Here is an 8557-nt window from a genome sequence, read left to right on the forward strand (position 1 = left end):
CAGGTTTTCTCATATTAGTGTTATGTTATCCATGGAGGTATAAGGGGAGATGTGTTATCAGAGGACCCATGAGAATACATAGGATTATTCTTTTGTTCTGGGCCAACTTTTTCTATACATGTACATCATCACATGTAGGTCTGCTTGACAACTGTTGAGGGCCTTAATTAATAGCCTTTGTACTGTAGTATGAATTGAAAGTAAAGATATGAAATGAATTGAAAACAAGCAAAAATAATATGATAATAATTATACATCTGGATAATGATATCACATATAATCAATATTCTTAGGTCTATTTCCCTCTGCATCCCAATACAAAAGTCATTATAATTTCACAAATACAAAATAACAACACTACACAAAAGAGGATGGGAAAATATACATGTAGCAGTATATTTGTATATGAAACTATAAATTGAATTACACCAGCCAGGAACTATCATGACAATTGGACTAAACAGAATCTTATACAGCAATGAAAATACAATTTTTCCTGTCTCCAATTTTGGCTAAAACTTAAACATATACCAAAATGCACATTCCCACACAAATATTCACTGAAACTGCTCTGCAACCATCCTTCTAGTCTAGTTACTATACATGTAGTCACTTTCGACGATCACTCTCTCTCTCTCCACGTAGTCAAATGGACAAATTCTACCAAAAAATTAAATAAAATGTGAACAGTGCATGGCAGTATAATCTATCACACACTGACAGGTGGTTGCAATTGATTACTTTCTTCAGTTTACTACAAACTCAACCTCCAGTTTGAAAGTAAGTCAAGTGAGGATGCGATAATGTCATTACGTTTATATCAATGCTCCAATAACAGCACTGTGGTAAAGAAGGGAATGCTGTGCTAGAGAAATCCATTTTACTACAAGGTGGAAATGATCATAGCGTGTATAGTAACTAGACTACCATTCCTCTCCACCCACAAATATAGCTTATAAAAACCATCATTTTAATTTTAATCCACATGTGTATTTCCTACATGAACAAAATCTTATGTCACAATCACATCAGAGGATCATGTAAATTTTGACCATTGAGTAGTAGAAAGACTGATTCCATTGACATAGTAAGTACAGACCAGGATATTATCAAATTCTGTAAATCAATTCATCATTGACTAATAAAAATTAACAAATATTACAAAGCCAGGCTTAGATACAATCTGTTGATCTTCAACTTTGTCATCATTTTATATACCACAATGTCTTCTCAATCAGAAAAGTGTTTCTCAGACAAGTTTACATTGCACATATTTTGCCCATTTGACCCAAATACAGGCGTACAGGGAGTGACAATCCTTACCATGTCTAATACTAATATATACCATATTCAGAGTGTGTAAAGCCTCACATTGTGGTTACAACCAACAAGCCCACACAATTCCTGTGGGCTGGTGTACATGTACACTTATAGCTACATGTACATGTACATCAGATGTAAACATCAATGGCTAGGAATAGGAGTCATTAATAAATGCAATTCACTAGTAATTGAATGTTTGTTTTATACTGATGACCACCTATATTATAGTTCTCCTAAAACCAAATGGGCTCCCTCAATATGAACAATTTAATTACATGTAAAGCCCAATATTTGAATTCCATGTTCTTGTATAGTGCTGTCTATCACAGTAGAGCCATACAGATCAGATAGCATTATTTTATTGCTCATGATAAATAGCTCTGCAAGAGGACTGTTTTTCACACTTAAATTTTAATCCTAATCAAACATGGGCCTTTAACAATTACGATGGTCATGAAAATCGGATATTAATGTATACATCATATACATGATACAATATGCACACAGCACAGTACATACACCATGTATGTATGTACATGTATGTATGTATGTATGTATGCATTTACTGATGGGATAGATATGTATCATATGCCACCAGAGACAATCTTCTCCGGTGAATATTGAAAGCACATACTACATAGTCTATATGCTACCTGTACTCAACTGTGGTATAAAATCATCTCTTTACCATGATCAAGAGTGATCTTGAGATTGGATGCCATGAAAAGCACTAGACGTGAACTTGAAATGATATGCACGTAGTTCAATAGTAACTTTATAATCACTTTTACTGCCTATAGCTATACAATCTACAGGTACCTGCATACAAATCAAATACAAGTACTACTACTACAGTACATTGCAACTGGCAGTAGTGACTTATAGAGCCTGTAACTGCCAAACCTAATCGGCTCTGCTATACCAACAGTCCCACAGCAAATCTATCAGGTTTCAGGCCACTCAAAAATCTTCATTTTCCTCATTATTCTTGATGTGTACAATGATCTCTCTTATGAAGAGACTACTGACCCCTTCTCTTGTTGAAACTGAAATAAACCTAGCCTTGTTCAATATACTATGAAATGAAATTTTCTAGTACTTGCCGTGATGTTACCACCTACATGTACAACTACACTGTTCAATTCAGATACTATGTTATGATAAAGAATATGCTATAGAACAATAAATTATAGTTTCTAAATTTATGGACATTCAAGTAGGTGATGAAGGCAAAGTAAAGAAAAAATTGCACTCTATTCATTGGAACAGGTCAACTGATCACACAGCAATGAAAAACTCAAATGATACATACTTATACATACATACATACATACATACATACATACATACATACATGTACATACACACATACATGATACAGTATACATACATACACACACACACACACACACACACACACACACACACACACACACACACACACACACACAAATAAATAAATACATGCATGCATATTTATTTATTTATTAAGCCGTGTGCACAAGAAGTGACATTGGCATGGAAATATACCAAGAGAAACACTGATGTTTACAATGTCTTGAAAATATTAAGTATATCACTGAGATATCTAGTTGTGACACTTGCTAGAGTATCATCTACAAATGAAAAAATGTACTTAAAAAGAGAATGATTATCAAATTTAAGTAACTGCGACTGTAAACTAAATAAAATGTCCAAGTATACATACATACATACATACATACATACATACATACATACATACATACATACATACATGCATACAAAAAAATGTTTTGTTCTAACTCTTTATGATACCATATATCTTTATTATTACTATAGTATAGTACTAGTAATAGTGTGCTTACTGCATGGGAGCAAGGGTGCAACTGGTCAGGTTAAAAAAAAATCTGAAATTCTAGTACTATATTCCAGCAGCTCTGAGGGCATGGAAAAAATAGACTTTGGGATATGTTAAATCTTCTCTAACTCTAGCCAACTGTTGGCAGCTGATAAAAGTGCCAGACAGGAAGACTAGCACTTGTGTTATTAAGAAGATAAAACCCAGGAATCAAACAGCTGTAAGACTTCCTGTCAAAAAGTCCTTCAAATGTGTCAACTCAATTTTATTATAGTGTATTTTTGTTTTATGTGGCAGTTTCGAAATTGAAAATGAAAATGAATTAAAAGTTTGGTAATTCCAAAATCAGAGGAAGTTGTTGAGTCTTAATATCTTCTTAGAACTTGTTAACATCCTGTCATGTACATGTACATGTATTGTACAATCTGACCACAAACCTATTAGTATTTCACATATTATTGTATACCTGTAAATATTACTGGGTTTTCTAATACTATTACTAGTATTACTACACTATATAAAGCATATATCATATATATTATTGAAAAAAAACAAAAACAATAAACAATTGCACTAGTTGGAGTATCAACAATGTACAGTTGTGAGTACAGTAATATGGAACCATTATTATGAAAATAAATTGGTAGATTTATGCTACAGGGTTAAAACTATCTCTATCAAGTCCAATTCCATTTTATCATGCTTTAGGTTATAGTACTAAATGGTAGATGTACCCAACAACTTTCACTGCAGGGTTAAAAAAACAGTATATCAACTCCAAAACTTCCATTCAGCATCTCTGTCTCATACATTTACAGTGCTACAATAGCACTACAAGTTTCAGAGACGTGATGACACTCCAATAAAAGTCCATACCCTGTCCCTAGTTCTAATTAGTATACAGGAATCCGTGCTGCCCTCAGGCACATCACGTTATCTCTTACCCAGACTATCTGTTACAATAATGGGGTAGTACACATGAGAATAGCACAGATCTAAGCTGTGTTACCCTACAGTGGTTCTAAAATCTTATATCTATTGATATTGACAGTAATAGAATGTAATGCATTATAACTGATTAGTTTATGCCATATAGAATGTAGGAAAGTATGGAATGGATATCTGTACAGGGCAGTGTGGCATGCATGTCAGGATATCTCTACACTAGATGCTAATACAGAACAGCATGATCACTCAGACCATAGACAATATCATGCTCAGACAAAGTTCTCTGAGACTTAGGCATGAATCGAAAGTTATGTTTAGTTTTCTAAACTGATATTGTTTTCACTTTCACATACATGTTTCAGACAACTATTCCCATAAAAAGAAGGAGAACTGCTTTGGAACATGCAAAGCTACATTTTGTACTGTCAGTCACTTCAAAATGTCCAAACTAATCTAGAGAGACATGCTTATAAGTTAGTGTATATATAATAATCTACAACAGAATACACAATGGACACATTTGTATATACATTTAATGATATATGCTAGTTGCTATGAATCTTAGAGATGTGCAAGCTGTGATCTTCAAGGTGTGAAGTTTTTTTATGATTTGGTGGCAAGGTATAGAGTTCTTGCACACCTGAGACCTCTACACTCCAAGCAATGCATGTATACAAATTACTGTCTGCATGTCAAATATAATTCATAGTGAGAGACAGTGAGGTGTCTAAAAATAGGTAAATTTGAAGAAAGCATAAAAGAAAAAATGACTTTTGACAGTACAAATTTCAAAGCCATAATGATGTATGACTTTATCTGATTATAAGTGATTTTAACGACAGACACTCATACCGACTAACACCCTAAAATTTCAACTTCATAATATTCATATTCTATTTCATAACAGGGAGGAAGTTGAGTCTGAAATCTGACCAAGTTTTTGCAGCTGTTGAGTCAACACTAGTACCTCATGTTTAGTATCACATCATGGAAGACAAAAAGCCTTGATTGTGGAGGAAGTTAGGAAGGAAGTCAAATCTATCAACAACAGTTTCAAAGTCAACAGAAAAGTCTATCCTATCTCACCAACAACATCTGGTGAATTGAAATCACCCAGATTAACACCCATTGTTAAAATTACTAAGTGTTAGTGTTATCTTTTGTGTGTTTTCACCACAGGCAACCACAGTGACCAAGCCATCTACATGTATTACTCCACTTAATAGTAATACTAAAATGACCCCACTACAAAAATTTTGGTCAGATGCCAAGGTCCCAACTAACTGAGTGATACAATTTATAGTCTCGGATGAGCAATTTCCATTATCTTTCCTCACATGAGTCACAGATTACTTTTAGAATTATCCAAATTTTAACCCACCTAGCCCAAAAATTGGTATGAAAATAACAAAGAAAATTACTGTTTTTATGATGCTTAGCTAAATCGTCTGATTTAAGTGATGATCATTTCATGCATTGTGGTTATCAAATTTCAACTGTCCTTGCAAATGGCTGGCTTTTATTGCTATGCCTTTTGGGTGTATTAACAGTAAGGTGGCAGAGTGTAAAGATTATTGTGCAACTTTCCCCTGAGTACAAGCAACAACAATCCAAGTCAGTCATGCATTAAGTCAACAAGGTGAAAGTCAGTTCCAATTCTGCCAATATATCAGGCATGCAGAAATAATACAAATGCAACAAGGTCATCGGTCTGGACTATTGTACCCAACTGAATAGGACAGCTGACTACATGTGCATGCAACATATGCAAGCAGCACACGCCTATGTAACTTGTTACAAACTTTCACATCAAAACATCAAACTATAGCCCTCAAATTAGTCCTCAAATTATGAATATATAATTTCGTCAGCATAAAATCCACGCCACCACACTTTGGGGTGTTGAGAAATGTAAATCTTATCTTAAAAAAATATCCAATTATTTACAGCAAATAGTTCTCTTTTTTTTGTCTTACACAGATGAGCTACAACTAAAGAGTGATTCAATAGCAGGTGTAGTATACCTGTTTTGCGAGAGATAAAAAAAAAGGAAGGAAAGAGAAAAAATGGCTGACATCAGGCCCAAACACCACAGCACTATTTACATGTTATGCTAACTGTTGCAATGAAAGCATAGCAATTATGTAAACCCCAAGATGCTTTACTATGTGCAATTTGCATATAGTTCATTCAAAACTGGGGTCACTTGCAATCATATAGTACCTCATATCTGGGTTGATTTGCTGATTATTTTGTCAACAGGTGTTTGCTATATGAAGAAGCCAATGTAGTTCATCTAGACTAGGGTACTGGTATTGGTACAAACCCCACCAGACTTGCTGGGAACCTGCATAAATGCTGTCAACCTAAATAAACACTCAGGGTCATGCTATTAACTCATTATCTGTGCAACTAGTGAAGTCAATAGGTGTGTACATAGGTACTTGAAGAATTTATGTTTGGATTAGGTCACTATAGGAATGTTTTCCAGGGAAATGCTTCTCCTGTGATGCCACTGTGACATAATACTGGATTACAAAACTACATGTGCAGTTTGAGGTGTGATCATGTATTGTATTCTTTGTGTCCTGTCAACAGAGAATCACTATGTAGTCCATTCTCAGGAAACTGTATGAAATACAGGGAATCCTCCCTCCTTTATGCAATTGTACATGTTTCCTTTGCAAGTGAGTCACAGCAAAGTGCACATGCTGTCGACAGATTTGCTGTTCTATGAACATATTTTCTGGTGTTTAGATTCTAATATCTAACGATGCTGTTGACATTATGCAAAGAACACTTTCAGTTACTCGAATAAGTCAGCTGTCACATTCACTGCAGTGGTATAATACCCCAAGGAATCGATTATCAGATTAATCCACACGTTGCCAATAGTGTTGACACCAAGTCGTTGATGCGTTTGTAAAATATGGTCCGATATAAAGTACAGACACTCAAAAAATTTGACCACACGGTAATATATATACAGCTAATAAATGCTATGTATTTCACGGTTTACGAGCACAAAGGTCGGAACAATATACAGCAAAGACGACGGACAAAAGCCGAAGGACAGATAGGTCGACATACACACATCGTAACTGTCTGTGGTTCACTAACAATTCCATTGATACATGCCATTGAACACGCTATATTTCTGAATCTGAAGTTCGATAATTTGTAATCAAACAGTCGTTTCATGAGTATGGCTTCTTTCATAAAACTCGTTGAAATCAGCCAGACATTCGATGGTGAAATCAAGATAACGATTTCTCTTCAAATCATGGGATCGGCACCGCACACCGGTACAACGGAAGCACCAACAATTTTACGGATATGGAGTACACTCATCCCCTAATTGTCAATTTTGTGTCACTCCACGCCCATCTTACGTGACTTCTAAGCTGTACACCTATTTCGTGATATTTGGCTCTTCAATAAATCGTTTGATTTATTGTGTACTTGTACCTGCACCGAAATAGTTTCTAACGTCGACTGACATGACATATTCTAATGTTACACCATCGGAGAAGTCCATATATACATTCAACAACGCTTGACACCCACTCTTTCGTGATACGTTACACACTGATTCGTTTATAATACTATGAGACTAGCGTAAAACCTTTGTACGAATTTTCTTGAAATTAAACGGAGAGAGTTTATATTCGATTCGACAACCGCGGGGACTCCAACACAGAGATAGATGAGTTAAACTTTGGGGGGTCACCAACGAGAACGTAACTATATAAACGATAAGTTCTGGACATTCGCGCTTTAAATGGGTATTCCTAATGACTCACGCAATAACATGTACAACTTTAGCAGACTTACCTTAAATTACGCAGTTCCACTTCAGTCTTTTGCGAGTTTTTACACACTAAAAAATAAAAAATGTCCGCCAAGGTGGCTCAAGCCAGCAAGCAATAACAACACTGGAGTATATGGGTCACGTGATCTATACGTCAGGAAGCACTTCTGGTATTCCTCGCCAGGATTTGTTGTCTGTTGGCGCTGTTCAAAAGCGAACTTCAAGTTTTCTGATATTTTGGACATTTGAATAGAAATGATGAGATAGAACACTGGCGCAAATTTTAATATCACATTGGACCAATCTATAAACGAAGGAAATGAATTTAAGATGTATCAGTGTAGCTGCTCGGTACGCTTCCTTATTCGGACAAGAGTGTGACGTGACACACCCACCACACACACCCCTCTGACAATACCTGCTGTGACGTAGTGACTTTGATGACACAGGTACAGATATAGAGGTTGGGTAGTATTTTCTTAACCGCAATTGGCACATGTCCAATCAAAATCCACAATACGTCGCTATATTCATACAACTATGAAAATGCCGATGTGATACATCATTATTACAACCTTGACTTTCAGGCTACAGTCGCGAACAATTCTGTGACTATTTCCAATGATACAGTAATT

General features: G+C 35.4%; 1 protein-coding gene across 2 annotated transcripts in view; it reads right to left on the bottom strand.

Annotated features, from left to right (window-relative positions):
- Positions 1–8170, bottom strand: part of LOC144453316 (signal-induced proliferation-associated 1-like protein 2) — a 77673-nt gene extending 69503 nt beyond the window's left edge. Inside the window, exon 1 of one of the 2 annotated variants that reach the window (XM_078144574.1) lies at positions 7946–8170. The gene's annotated coding sequence lies outside the window, so the exon portion shown is untranslated. The remainder of the gene's footprint in view (positions 1–7945) is intronic. The other variant, XM_078144575.1, reaches the window with a different exon arrangement.
- Between the last annotated feature and the right edge of the window lie 387 nt (positions 8171–8557).

The sequence above is a fragment of the Glandiceps talaboti genome, chromosome 2 (genome assembly GCF_964340395.1).
Source record: "Glandiceps talaboti chromosome 2, keGlaTala1.1, whole genome shotgun sequence".
Lineage (NCBI taxonomy): Eukaryota > Metazoa > Hemichordata > Enteropneusta > Spengelidae > Glandiceps > Glandiceps talaboti.